Here is a 15,524-nt window from a genome sequence, read left to right as displayed (position 1 = left end):
TCTGTCCCTTTGCTTCAGATTTACTTTGTAAAATCCACTTGGAAAAAAATTCAGATAGCCCTGCCACGAGTTCCAGTAGGGTCAGAAAAATCAGTAAAACAGAGCCTCTCCATGTGGACAAAAGGATGAGCTATTTTTGTGTGTGAAATCCATTATGGGACAGAGATTTTCCTTCTTTCATTCTTTCCAAAATACAAATTTTACCAGGAGTTTTTAGATAAAATATTAAGTAATTTGGAATAGTTAGCTGTTGGTAGGTTAAGAGGCCTGTAGCACAGGAAATAATATTTCTTTGTCTTTTCCTCAAGAATTGAACAAGGGGAAATTTTTTCAAGTAAATATTCAAGGAAACAAGTCATTTTCCCTCCTCTGTATCAGGTGGGATTGTTTTAGAGCATTTGAAATCAACTCTGGCTAACTTGGGCTAAAATAACAATGGCAAAAACAACAGTAATAATAATGAAGGAATATGGAAGGCTGTAGGGTCACTCACAGTAAGGTAGGGAGAGCTGAAGAACCAGGCTTGAACAGAGACCAGCTCTGGAGACCCAGGAACCGATGAGAAAGGTTCTTTTGGATAATATTTGCAGGATGATAAAGCTCTAAACTGTTTTTAGTTCTTGCCTCCCTCTTCTGATTCAGATTCCCAGGAAAGATAGCGTCATGTTGGTCTAGCTTGGGCCCACCCAGAGGAAGACAAACACACTTTGATTGACAGTTTCAAGAGTACTGCATAAAATGGGAGCAGGGTAATTTGCCAGAGGGAAATCAGGTAACCCACCAGGACAAGAGAGGGTTAGAAGCTAAGCAGGCTAAAATGACAGATGCCCATACTATGCCCCAACCTGGGACACACTAATTCCATAATAAAGGACCCAAGAACTGTAGGGGCTGACATACATACGAATGGAGACTCCTGACCAGAAATTTGCTTGTAACTTGTGATCTTATGAATCTGCTCCTCTCTGTTTGAGATAAGTGCCAATAGATTTGAAAGATGACCCTGATTCTATTGGTGGGCATACGAGCTGGTTCTAACATTCTGTAAGGCCTTTTGGGAATATGTATTAGAAGCCTTTACAAAGTGAATATCCTTTGACCCAACAATTTGTCCTAAAAGAATAGACTAGAGTGTAAAGGTGTTTGTGCAAAAATGTTCACTGGAGCATTGGTAAAAAAAGCAAAGAATTCGAGACAGTCTAAATGTACACTATGAAGCTGATGAAAAATATCATAGACTACAATGTAGTCTTTAAAAATAATAAGAGATCTAGGTATATTTGTGGAATATACCAGTATATTGATAAATGAGTTTTTGAAAAAATCAGGTTAGAGAACAGTATTTAATAAAATAAATTATTTGATTCATCTAGATATTTTGGTAGAAAAAAGTCTGGAAATACATTTATCATCAACCTCTTCATCAAGATGGAGGGTGGATTATTGGGAGACACTGACCTACTTCAGATACTTCTCTATACTTTGCACTGTCTACACTGAGCATATATTTTACAATAATAGCTACGAATAGATAGCTGACTATGATTCAGGATGTTTTATGCACATTAGCTCGTTTAATGCTTGCAACACTGTGAGATGGGTGCTTTTGACCTACGCTGTAGATTAGGAAATTGAGGCTAGTAAAACTCAGGAAACACGATTTAATCTGAGTTCTAACTCTGAAGGCTCTACTGTTGTTAACCATGAGAATATTCTACCTCCTTAGGAAAAGAGCAGTACAGAAAGTTCCATTTTGGAAAACATAGACACTTGTAACATTTTGCTTTCGGTATCCCATTACTCACAGAGCACGGAGAGTTGACTGCCTCAAGTCTCTGATGATTCTTCAATTGCTTACCCTTTCATTTAGCAAGCAGGAGAGAAGAAGATGAGTTAAAATATATCGGCCACTTTTTCAGGAGTATTTTAGATAGAAATTCTTTTTCTAGGGTATTATTATTCTAACAGATGTTCTGTTCACTCATTTCCAAGCTGGCAAAACCAGAGTAGTGTTCTGGGTTGGAGCTTCCTCACTCTCTCTGGCATTAGGACACCTTTTTCACATCACACCATGTCTCCTCTGAAGTGCTTGTACTTTTACTATCATTTAATTGCAGTAATTTGCAGTTTCACCCCACACCCACCCACGGGGCTTATCTGCCACAGGTGGCACTAGTCCCCAGGGGCTGACCGTTCTGCAGCTTTCTTTCTGTTTATACCACAGTCAAAACTCTTTTAAAGGTAAGAAGTCAGTCTGATATGAATTTGAGTGGGCCATTGCTCTTTTCACCTTTAGTGTCCAAATTCCACATGTCTAGAATTTTCCTTTCTAGAAAATGTTTTGGTGGGAATTTGAATGTCAACATTTTATCACAGAGCCAAAATGTTTTGGAGGAGCAGGTAGCAAAAAGGAATTCCTTTGGGGACACTTCCAAATTTGTTGCTTTCATCTTGAAGTTTCTCTCAGGACATCCAGTGCATGTGGGGTATAAGACAGGGCCATAAATAATGTCTCTCAGCTGCTGGTATTTTCCAAATGGCCCAGTTACCAGGGAGAGGACGGCAGCAGATAAGTACATGCACGTTTCTTTGCAGAGTCTTTCTCTTCTCCTCTTTTCTTCTCTGTTCTCTATTTGAATCGCAGGCATAGAGGGACTGAAGTAATCACACCCCCCAGTTTGTGGCATGTTATCATCACATTCATTCATTCATTCATTCATTCCCTTTTCATTGTTTTCCCAACTCCTATTCCTTTCCTCCCCCATAGGCCATCATTCTAATGGGTCCTTTTAGACTGTATTCTTGAACTGTGTGTATCTTCTATCTACCTGTGTTTTTAAGTTTTATAAATGGTTATATATCTTGTTCTGTTTCTTGCTTTGCTCCCTCAGTGTTGTGTTAGGAGCCATCCATATCCCTCTGTCTGCTTCTAGACTGTGACTTCTGTCTGCTGCACTTTCCTTGGTGTGTAACACTGTGTATCTGTTTTCACGGACATGCATTCCATTTCCTCATGCCTCCAACTCCTCATCACCACTAACACTACCACAGTGAACATCTTTGTACACATCCCCCTGTGTGAGCATGTCTGTGGGATATACCCACAAGGAGAGTTGCTGCTTGGTCAAGGGTGTGTGTATTGCTTAGTTTGAGGAAGTGCTCTCATATCGTTCTCCAGAGTGGTCAGTCCATCGGCTCACCAGCCTGACGTGAGGATTTCTCCATCCCTGCCGACTCTTGCCATTATTCAGCTTTCTAATTTTTTGTCAATCTTATAGATGTAAAATGACAGCTCATTGTTGTTTCACTTTGCATTTCTCTGATAATTAATGAGTTTGAGCATCTCTTCCTGTACCTGTGGGGAATCCTCTTCTGTTTTGCCTATTCATGTCCTTCACCGATTTTTCTGTAGTTGCCATTTCTTGTTGATTTGTAAAGTTCCTTCTATACTCTAGATATTAATCCCTTGTTAGTTGTAGACATTTTAAATATAACTTCCCATCTTGTCATTCGTCTGTTAATATTATGTGTGAGATGCTTCCTTGACTATAAAGCCTTACTTTTATATATTCAAATTCATCTTTTTTTTCCTTCTGGTTTATGATTTTCAAGTTGTGTTTTAAAGATGGCTGGTCTGACCCATGTCACAAAGACATGCACCTACATTTTCTTTTCTTGGCTTCATGATTTTGCCTTTCACATTTAGATTTCTAGTCCAGCTGATATCTACCATTCTATATGGTCTCTCATGAAGATCCAGTTTTATTTTTAGCCATGTGAAGAGTCAGTTTTTCCCACCAACATCTACTAAACAGCCCATTCTTTCCCTCTTTGACTGTGGTGCCAGCTTTATTGTGTATTACATTTGCATATCTGAGCTCTATCTCTCAGCTCTTTATGTCCTTGGTCTGTTCGTTTCGTGCAAAATACCTCTCTGGTTTTAATATGATGACTTTGAGAGAAGTCTTAATATCTGGGAGTTTGTCTCCTCTCTTTATTCTCCTTTTTGAGGGTTGGCTTAGCTGCCTGGGACATTTATTCTTTTCTATAAATTCTAACATAAGTTTGATAGGTTCCTCAAAAACTTAAAATTTTTATTTGGGATTGCATTGAATTGCATAGATTAATTTGGGGAAAATTGACACTTAGAATATGAAGTCATCTCCTCCAAGATCTTTAAGTGTCTTTCTGTTTATTGAGATCATCTGTGTCCTTTTTTAGAGTTTTAGTTTTCTGCCTAGAAGTCTGGTGTATTCTTGGTTAAGTTAATCCCTAAATACTAAATTCAAAAACCAATTTGCTATTTCTGCCAGTCCCATGGGCCTCTCACCGTGGATCCTGCTGCCATCAGGGAAGCTTCCCTGGGTTTATTCCTGGAATGTCAGGAATATACATCAGGGACATCGAGTTTTCTCTAGTTGGTCAAATTCTTACCTAGTAGAGAAGGGAAAGGAAAAAGGGGAGGAAAGATAGTAGAGAGGAAGGAAGTACAGTTTGTTGCTCCCTAAGCTTCTTTACTGAGGAAATGATTGTACCAGTGTCAATAATTGAGACACCTAATACCTGTCATTGATTTGCCTCCTTTATTATCCCAAAGAACAGCCTTGGTGGCCCCGTTTGCCATCTTAATGCATATCTCCTGAGTGTCCTTTCCAATTTTTGCTATCCTGAGTCTGTGTGTTCTCTTGCTTACCTTACCTTTGGCTGCAGTTGTGAGATTTACTCCCCAAAGGCTCTGTGAGAATTGGTTCATTCTCCTTTGAAATGAGCCCAGATCAGAAGCAGGAGGGGAAGCCAAGACGAGGCCTGTTTTCAGCCCAGGCTGCTGTTATCGTGACGCTCCACCTGAGGGACAGTTAGAAAGCTGAGAACTTGTCAGAGAGGACACACCAGTCCAGTGCAAGAGAGGAAGGGAAAGGCAGACTTTTCTAGTGTGAGTTGGTCTTTGCCACACTTGAAGTTTTGAGTAATAAATGTCGCTGCCTACTTAGGTCCAAAAAGATTAGCTTGTTTACAGAAATGCTGCTCTCCCACTGCTTCTCCAGCTGTTTGAAGGCTGAGGGCTGACAGACTGAGACCCAGGGGGCTCAGTCTTCTAATCTTGACTTCTTAGTGGCGCTTTCCTTAATGGGAGTATTAACTGGAATTCCATAGATTAATCGGATTACTTCAGAGGAATATGCCTGAGTTGCCCCAGACATGCCTTCTCATGCACGTCAGGACCCAGTGTAACACTGACCGCCTGGCTTTTCAGAAGGACATTGCAGACATTTACTCTGCTTTCCACTCTTACCTGGCATGGTCTTGTTTGCTCCTGCCTGAACTTGTGACTAGATTTAACTGCAGGAGTCCAGTCCTCCTGTAGCTCTTCATTCAATTAATACCTCTCAGAGTTCTTAAGGACCTGTGAGTGCCGAGGGGTGAGGACACCTACAAGTAGAAGATGTGGCTCTCTGTTTAAGGGGATATATGATCTACTGTTGAGGTTCAGGCCACTGGGCAACAACAGACAGATGGCCAGTCACGTGTGTGGGTGTGTGTAATATTCATGCTATCTATACATGTACCAGTGTGCAGATAAAATGCCCAGAACCAATTGGAATGAGCTTCCAGTTAGGCTATAAAGACTTAAAAAATGGAAACTTCCTACCTTCCCTCGTCCCCTTCCTCCTCTTTGCTTCCAGGTATTAATTCCCTCATTCCTTCCAGTTTGTTTTTAATCTGGTACTTTCATAAGAGTCCTTTGTATAATGCTCAAGAACCTACTACAATTTGCCAATATGTCATTCACACTGGAAGGTCGGGGGAAGACCAGTGACTGAAGAAAGAATGCAAAGTCGGAATTAGGATCTAGTCGTCTGTAGGGTCTAGACATTGAATCTCTGAACCTCACTCCTAAGGAGATTTAAAAACTTATATTTTTGCTTATTATAAAAATAATATGAACACATAGGATATTAAGGAAAAACAGCAATGATTTTCAAAAATTCAATAAAAAGCATCTATAGCACCCACCCCCAGAGATATTTCCTTCTTGACTTTTCTTCATGATGTCTTATATGTATTTTGTCAATGTCACTATGTAGTTTGACTTAATTGCCATTGTACTGAATATACTTGTTTGTATTCTCCTTTCAAAAATCTACAAGCATTTTCCCACATCTTGAAAATTATTTATAAATATAATTTGTAATGGTTATTTAATATTCTGTCATAGGATTATATCCTAATTTATTGAACTATTTCCTATCATTGACTTGAGTGTCCTTTCCAATTTTTGCTATTCTGGATAACATCAGCCTGACCATCCTTGTATATCAGTCTTCGTACATACCTCAGATAATTCCTGGGGTAGGTCTTGCCATGTGGATTGCAGACAGCTATTGCCATAGAGGATATTGTGTGAATGGCATAAATTAGCATGCTAGCACACTGGCTGTGGAACCCTGGATTGGTGCTGGACAGCTCTAAGCTTCCATTTCCTTTTCTATAAAATGGGCATAAGAAACAACACCTACCTCATAAAGTTGCTGTAGGATAAAAGTTCAGCACAATGTCCGGCATATTAGCTAATAAGTGCCTAATTACTGTTGGTTATTGTCCTTTGCATTATCTGGTCATGCCAATTACTCTCATATGAGAAGGGAAAAGCTCGCTGGATTGGCAGAACTGCTCCTGAGGGGAGCAGGGAGGAGAACGAAGGGCGGCAGCCAACACTCCTGCTGTTTTTAGGCTTCGCGCCTTATGAGTGTTCGTTCATGTAATCCTCATGACTGCATTTCTCAAAGTGGGGTATGCACGCCACTGATGGTACCCAGGATCATTTTAGATTGTACCAGACAAACATTTTAAATTAGCATTTAGGTTTATTTATTTATTTTAATGTGTACTAGGGGGAAAACACAAGTACAAGGAAACTCCGTGGTTTTCTAAATGTTATTGTCTAGCACAGGGTTTGGCTTTTTCAGTCCATGGCCTGATAATAAATATTTTTTGTTTTGTGGTAATATTTAACTCTGCTGTTATAGTGTAAAAGCAGTCATAGATAATATGGAAACGAATGAGGGTGAGTGTTTACTATAAAGCTATATTTACAACACAGGCAATGGTGAATTTGGCCCATGGACTATAAGTTTGTTAATCCTTAGCTTAATACAAGGATAAGTTTTTTAAAATTAGTCTATTTAAGATGGCATGAGGTTATGGCAAGGAGAATGAAAGTAGTACATGAATGGTTGCTGTTTGTAGAAATACTGTTCACAACAACCGGTTTACAAATGAGCAAAGAGACTTAAAGAAGTCAAGGTGCCATAGTTGAGAAGTAGTGGAGCTGATGTTCAAACCAGAGTCTGCCTGATTGCCAAGGTCATTTTCCCCCCACTGTTCTTGATACGTGTGGAATCTTTGCCCTGTCCTGGGATTCTTTCATTATGTAGCCAATCCACTGGGGTTGGAAGGAGTTTCACCACCAACATCCAACACCTAACACACCCAGCTCTTTGCTGTTGAGGGACCATTCCGTGTTCCTTCTTAGTAAGCCTCCTCTTTAGAACCGTCGGTGGTTTCTCACACGCCGCACTTGACTCTGAGAGATAGAGTCGCATGTTTCAGTGACTCTCGAGCTTCCCAGGTGCAGAACCGTCACATGGCCCACTTCCACACGCATTTCGCAACACCACTGCTTTATATGTTGTTCCTGTTACATACGCTCGTTGTTCTTTAGCCCATCATTCAGGTCAAACTCCCTGATGGTGTTGATTTGGCTTTTCTTGTTTCATGAGGACAAGATTGAGGACCAGGAGAGGAGATGTGGAGGTCATCATTACCTTTGCTCTGTGCCTGTTGGCCTGCCTCTGAAACATTCCCTTCATCTCTGTACCTCAGCATCCCTTGATCTGTAAAACAGAAAGGGAGATTTAGTCTCGAAGATCACAGAGAAAGAGTTGGTGGGATCTCATGGGTCACTGTTTTTAAAAGGTTCTAAAGCCTTCAGCCATTACTAAAAGTCCAACAGTCTCAGGAAAGCAGCAGAGGATGAGAAAGAGGATTTTCTTTTTCCTTTTGCTCTCAGTCACCTTCAGCCTTTTGCTGTTAGAACACCCACAAGTTGAGAGGCAGGAGAAGGCAGCCAGTGGTAACCAGGATTGCTGTGGGATCACAGCCATCCAGTGGCTGCCAGATCTCTACTGGTCGGTGGGTTATAAATAGAACATTTCCCCTTTTAAACCTGAGAAGGATGGACAACATTAATGGGCATGGTGGCCTGACCTCCTGGGTTCTGGCCCACGTGGCAGTCAGCTGAGTGCACCTTCCCCTCCAGCTTTCCGTCCAGACTGGAGCTGATAGAAGACAGGCACTCGGCCCCACCCTTGCCTTCATTCCGTTCCAGCTCCCCCCTGCTCCTCGCCCCCATCTTGGCCCTTTTTCTTTCTCCTTTCCTTTCCCTCCTATGCCATGGCAGGTTGCTGTGGCCGCCATTCATCTCCTGAGCCACAGTCAGGCAAGATGGTGTAGTTTTAGCTCATCGAAGTGTTAACTTGCTGCACCTTGCTTTTCATTATGACTTGTGTACACCACCCAGTTGCTGTGGCCCGTGTTGAGCTCAGATTATATTTAGTTGAGCAGTAACACCTCAGCTCGAGAATAACCCTGGCTGAGGGGCTGGGGGCTAGCAAGAGAGGAAGGAGAAGGAACAGCTTGTGTTCTCAGAGATTTTATTATATGGGTTCCCAGCCATTTTGTTTGATAAGACCCCATCCCCCAAGGACATGACTGGCGACAGTGCTTTGGACTCGCCTGGACAGTCAGCAGCCTTTATGCTTGTCCTAAATGACACTTAACAAATCCATCCTCTTTCTCAGCCAACTTTAGACTGACAGATGCACCCAGCGTGTGACTTTACTGTGGCCTGATATCCCCTTTTCCCTCAGCGGTGTGGGCTCTGTACCCACAGCAGGCTGCAGTCTGGGCAGGTGTGAGCCACCCCTTGGCATCCCAATGTGGGCTTCAGCCAAGCAACAGTGAGCAGGTCCCTGGCTGCTTCTTTAACTCCTAAAGCCCAGTGCAAAGTGCTGTTGAGGCAGAGACTGAAAGATTTTTCCCACTGCCACCAAGTGCAGGTTCTCTATTGATGTTTGTTGAGCACATGCTTATCACTGGTTAGTGTGCTCACTGTTTGGTATATATTATTTTATTTGATCCTTATAAGAACCCTATGAGGTAGATAGTATTGTTGACCCAATTTGCAGATGAGAAAACTGAAGCTTCATTCTGAGTGTAAACTTGTGGTCTCTCAAGGTCATTCCTTCCCACCCTGATCAGAGTGTTCAGTGTGTGCAACTCACATTGAGCAGGTAAGATTTAGCAGAGGCTGTTGAGTGCTACTCCCCACAGTAGGGATAGTGTTGAGTAGTGGTTGGGAGTGTGGGCTCTGGAGTATTATTACATACATGGGTTGGAATCCCAATCTCACGACTTACTCAGTGTGTGACCTTGGGAAATTAATTTCCCCAGGCCTCAGGTTTTGTTTGTAAGAAGGGGATAACTTTAATACCTACATCATTGATTTCTTGGGAATATTAAATGGGAGTAGGATGGAAATCCTTAGCTCAGTGGTGCCTGATATTCTAAGCAATCATTATATGTTGCCCTCTACTATTATTATCAGTAACATTATTGCTATGCAAAACCAAAGGTTATAAGAAACCATGACTCTGGACAGTCTTTTTGAGTTTCTGAGAGTGCCTTTACAGACATTGCCTTATTTGCTTTTCACAACACCTGATCTTACAGATGAGGAGAAGGGTCAGAGAGGCAAAGTATGCTCATCTCATACAGCCAGTTAATGGTGACTCCAGGCACAAATCTTAGGCCTCTGATTCTGAATGTCATCTCTTTCCCTGCCCTTTGCTGCCTCAGAGTTTGTTGTGACCAAAAAATATCTAAATTGTTCCTAGGGCTGATCAAGGTGAGAAGACAGGTAGGTAAAGGCAGGAAAGGGATATAGGTGGGCAGAGGCAGCTGGTTTTCTGCTCGAAACACTTCCACCTTCAGAAAGCTGGCGATGATCTCTTTTGGTTGAGAAATTAGTGCACAACCACCCAGGCCTCAAGGCAGAGAGGAATTGAGGCCGCTCGACTGTAATTCATTCTCAGGATGTCCAGATCCTCGTGTAGGAAACAAATGGCCCTGATTAAGCTGGTTGGCATTAACGTGGTGTGCATTAGGCATTGCTCTTTCACTGCTGGCCTGATTTGGAATTTTAAGGTGGACTGGGAGATTGCAGGTGTAAAAACCCACCAGGAAACACTCAGTCCCCCTCAAGCCCATCTGCAGCCCTCAGCCTGTACTGTGCAAGAACCAGGCACCACCACTTTGCTTGCCTGTGGCTTGCTGAGAGTTGGAACACTCTTCAGAGCCATCTTAGAACCTCCCTTGACTCAGGCTGAGAGCTGGTGGGTTTATTCCAGGCCAGGCAGGAATTTCAGCTCTTTTCCTGCTACCTATTTTACTTTCTTTACTCTGTGTCCCTCTTGACTTATTTTTCTCTGTGTCCCCAGAAACCGTGAAAAAGATGAGAGGTACCTGTGTACCTGGTAGGCTGGGGAAGAAAATTCTGATTGGCGGTATTCATGCCTGGAGGTCAGAGGATAATGAGATCCGTGTCAGTCGTATTTGTCTTGTGCTTCCCACTGCAGAACCCCTAAACTCTAGAAAGTACCACTGTGTTCAGCCAGCTGTTTACTATTCAAGGCTCCCAGAGAGTGGGGCCTTCTTTCCCTATTGGTCTCTTGGTGTCTCAGCTCGTAAAAATGTGGATTGTTTTTGTTGCTGCATTCAGGAAATTTTTATTGAAGCCACAGTAATGAACATGGCAGAGAAAGTTCTTGCTGTCATGGAGTTTTACTATTGAGAGAAACTGACAACAAACAGCAAGGAAACAAAGGCATATGTTCAGGTGGAGAGAAGGGCTATGAAGAAATAAGAGCAAAGGGATAGAGAATATCAAGGAAGGGTAGCTCTTTTAGATCCTGGAGCAGAGAAGGCCTCTCTGAAGAGGTGACATTTGAGCAGAAGCCTGAACAAATGGAGGGAGTGAGGCGTGTCAGGAGCTGGCAGGTAAACATTGCTGGCAGAGGAACCAGCACGTTGAAAGGCCCCTGAGGCGGAGGGAATGAGCTAGCTGTGTTCGTGGAATATCAGGAACCATCATGACTGGATTGGAGGAAGTCAGAGGGAGAGTGGTCACCAGGCTGGGACTAGACCATGTGAGGCCATGGTCAGGAGGTGAGATTGTGTTCTAAGTGTCACAAGGAGTCCCTAGAGAGTTGTGACCAGACAAGTGACATGAGCCAGTGTATATTTTTAAAAGATGACTCTGGCTGCTGGTAGAGAATAAGCCATTGGGGGTAAAAGTGGAAACAGTTGGGAGGCTACTGCAGCAGTCAGGCAGAAGATACTGGCGGCCTGCGTCAAGGTGTTAGCAATGGAGACGGTGAGAAGTAGTTGGATTCTAGATGTGTTTGTAAGTTATTGCCGATGACACTGGCCAATGGATTGGATATGGGGTATGAGAGAAAGCAAGGAATCAAGGATGACTGTATTGAAATAGGACACCTTGCTGATAGAATATGGTACCCTCCCATCTTCTCCTTTCAGCTAGGTTGAATGTAGTGCCTGGTCTGGGACAAGTTAGGACAGTAGCTCCCAAATGTGTTATTTGTCTGTCACCTTCATGATTTTTTTACACGTATATATATACTACCTGTGTTATCATTTACTTTTTTAAAAAATCAATTCACTCATTTTAACCTAAATTTATTTTTTAAAAGATATCATGCTATGTGTGATAAACTGGTGAATTTCTAATATTAAAAATAAGTGTACAACTATTACAAATATTTATTTGTGAAGCACTTGGAATCGTTTCATATACCACAAGTGGCACAAGCCAACATCATATATTGAGATACACAGCACTGGTGAATTGTTATTATCAGATGGGGAATTTAGTATAGATAATTGGCAACTAATTAATAGTCAAAACTCATTTGTTTGTTCTTTAGTGAGAATAGTTTGAATTGCTTAGCATAGTGTTAATCCCAAGTATGATTCCACACCTACTGAAGCATAGCCTCTGGGAGGGTGTCCAGAATCTGCATTGCAACAAGCATGCCCCTGCTTCTCTTGTCCACTAGAATTGAGAACTGCTACTAGAGTAGAAAGGGCAGAATCCAAAAATGTGACCCCCAGCCGCCTGTCCGTTTCAGACTAGTCGTATGAACTTCAGCAGAAGAATAGAGAGTAGAAGTGGATGAGCTCTGGAGTCAGACAGAGTTAGAATCCTGGTTCCACCCCTCACTAACACCATAATCTTACAGAAGTTCCTTAACCTTGTCTGAGCTGAGGTTTCCTGCCTACAAAATAGGGACGATGATGATAATATGATGCATTTAAGTGCTTAGCCCAGAGCAATGCAGTCTGCTCAGTAAGTGTTAGCTATTGCGATCATCATTGCTGTTACCACTCAACATCATAAGACTGGCTTTTCTCATCATAGAAACTTAACAGACATATTGGGAAAATCGAATAAGCTATAACTTATTAATTTATTCTATGAACAATAATTATTCTTCATTATACTCATTAATGTGGAAACACAGAAAGAAGTTATTATTAAGACTAGCAGTAGTATTTACCCTATGGGATTATTGTAAGGATAACATGAACTTGGGTATGTAGTAACGTCACAATATTGGTAATAGTGATAATGACCATTTATTGAATACCAAGTAAGTCACAGTTACTGTACATTTATTTGACCTTTGAAACACATAGGTGAGTTATCCCCGCTATGCAGGTGAGGAAGGTGAGTCTCAGAGGTGAAACCCCTCTCTTAAGATCATATCCAGCCAGAGGTGGCAGAGACAGGATTCTAATCCAGGTCTGTCTGGCTGTAAAGCTCATTGTTCTCTTTCCAGTACATACCACTTCTGTGTGTGTGACTTCAGTTCGTATTAAAGTTCACATTCCCTGAATACATAGCAACCAGGGAGCAGAGTATAGGACAGACAAGGCAGTAGAGAGGGGTGTTGGGGCACAGGATCTTGGGTAGCTGATATGGGATTAAAAATTGGTCATGGATAATCCCTAAAGTAAAGAATTTGCACCTGGATAATTAAGAACCAATTGGCCAACTTTCCCAGGCCCCACTGGAAGCTTCTGAGAGCTGCCACCCTGAGGACAGTCGGCTTCACATGATTACGAGAAAGGGCATGAGTGTGTGAGCCAATTGGAAATCTATTCTCCAGATGGATTTTGTATTCAATTCAATGTGGGTGTTTTTCTTCATGCCTTTTAATGGTACTGAAATTGATTAAATTCAGAATGAGCCAGGCAGGCCAGACTTTAAAGGGCAAATCACATTGGGAAATTGAGTAAATTTCCTTGGTGAGAACATGCCCCTGGAGCTGTCTATAAAATAGGGCCTGCTTACAATAACTCCAGACAATCTCCTGTATCCATCCACATTAAAAATCGGGCAGTAACTCCCTTTACCTCTCAGTTCTCTTGTTTTTATGCAGACAGCCAGCACTTCTAGCAAATTCCATTTCTCCCGTAAAAAACTTGAAAGGTTGTTTTTGATCAAAGAAAAGTTGAATAAGTTTCCTGGGGGGAAATGTTCAGACTAGGAAAAACCTATAGAATACCAACTTTAGGAAAGTGGTAATCCATTCTAACCGTGTTGAGACTAATTCAGTAGATCACCTCGACTTCTCTGGAAAAGGATTTGTTTCCTGAGGTCTGTTAGAATTCCAGGGATGCGTGTATGGGATACCTTTGGAGTGTGTCCCAGAGCGTTGTTTTCACAGACTATATGTCCATCCGTCAACCTACGGTATGTAAAGTTCCCTTCTATTCAAAATTGGTGACTGGGCCACTTCTTGCCTAATTTCTTGGTGTTCTGAGTACTAAGGATTGGAGTAGGACAACAGCAGGTCAGTGATTTTCAGAAAAGGACTCCTGGATCTGGAGAGCGAGGTCTGTTGGGTAGCACCCAGCTCTAGGGGAGAAATTATTGTTTTCTAGGGTGTTCCTTGACCTCATTGCCATCTGACTATTTCGATGGCCCAGTTAGTATGATGTGGAAGAACTTCCCCCAACACGTACACACACACACATGCATATACCACCAGCCCAGGTTCATGCCGCATGTAGCCCGATGATGATAATGCCTCGATGGACAAGCAAAGGATTTCTAGAAGTGTCCAGGAAAACCTAAACTTGGTTTTGTCTCCTCTGTTTCATGTCTTGGCTTGCACAGCTTTTGTTTTTCCTCTCTTGGACTCATTCTTGGAGTTATACTGTTGTCCTTTTTGCATTGATACAGGAAGAAAGGAATTGGTTAGATCAGGCCATTTATATCTTTATTGAACCTTTATATCCTCACAAAAGATGGAAAATCTGAGGACCAGAGCTTAAATGATTCATCTACTCTCATAGGCTTTATATCTGTTGGAATTTGAAAGGTCATTTTTTTACTATACCACACTGCACCTTAGCAAGTCTGCCCACCCTTCAGTCACCAATCTGCCTATCCATGCATCCAAAATGAAAAATGCCACAAAATGAAAAGTTGCATGCTCCCACTTAATGTCCTACACTATAGTAGACAGTGAAAGACAAAGTACTGAATAAAATAAGATATACGTGGACCATTGCCTTCATGAATGACTATCTAGTTTGGTAGACAGACATTTTTGGCAGGATCATACTAATAAGTATAAACTTGCAATTGTGTCCCATATGCTGAAGGAGAGGTTGATGGTGCTATATCCAAGTGTGCAGTGGAGTATTAACCTAGGACGAGACGTCAGGGAGGCCTTTTTGAGGAATTGACACTTGAGGGGAGACCTGATTTTTTGGAGTTACTTGATCCAAGGGGCTTCCAGATGAAACCCACAGAATGTGCAAAACCTGGAAAGAAAGTGGGTCAGTTGGACTCTCTGAATTGGGATGCTGCTATTCAGAGGAGTGACATGAGATGAGGCTGGAGAGGCAGGCTGGGGCCAGACCATGCACGGTTTGTGGGCCATGGTAAGGATTTGGGTTTTCCCCCAGAGAGGAGTGGGGTGCTATTGAGAAATTTTAAAAAAAGAGGTGACATGGGTGATGTCAAGATCACGGGGGCTCCCATGTGGAGGACAGATTGGAGGGAGGCAGAGGAGGTGTGAGGAAACTGGTTAGGAGGTCATTGCTGCAGTCCTGGGAAGAGACGATGGAGGCCAGGACCAGGATGGAGGTGGTAAAGACAGACCCAGACAAAGTTGAGAGACCTTAGAGGGTAAAATCGAAGGACTTAAATTTGGATATGAGGGGTGGTAGGAAACAGGGGGAGTGCTAAGGGTTACACTCATGGTTTTATTGTAATTCTCACCCTCTGCCACCACCTACACACCTCTTTTTTTTTTTTTTAGAACGTGGAAAAAGCCAGAGAAAGCATGTCAGATGAGGTACCGTGAGGT

General features: G+C 42.2%; 1 protein-coding gene across 5 annotated transcripts in view; it reads left to right on the top strand.

Moving 5' to 3' along the window:
* Nucleotides 1-15,524, top strand: part of ARHGAP26 (Rho GTPase activating protein 26) — a 415,746-nt gene that overhangs the window by 213,353 nt on the left and 186,869 nt on the right. The window lies entirely within an intron of this gene.

This window comes from Equus quagga, chromosome 7 (assembly GCF_021613505.1).
Source record: "Equus quagga isolate Etosha38 chromosome 7, UCLA_HA_Equagga_1.0, whole genome shotgun sequence".
Taxonomy (NCBI): domain Eukaryota; kingdom Metazoa; phylum Chordata; class Mammalia; order Perissodactyla; family Equidae; genus Equus; species Equus quagga.
This window is presented reverse-complemented; position numbering and strand designations above follow the sequence as displayed.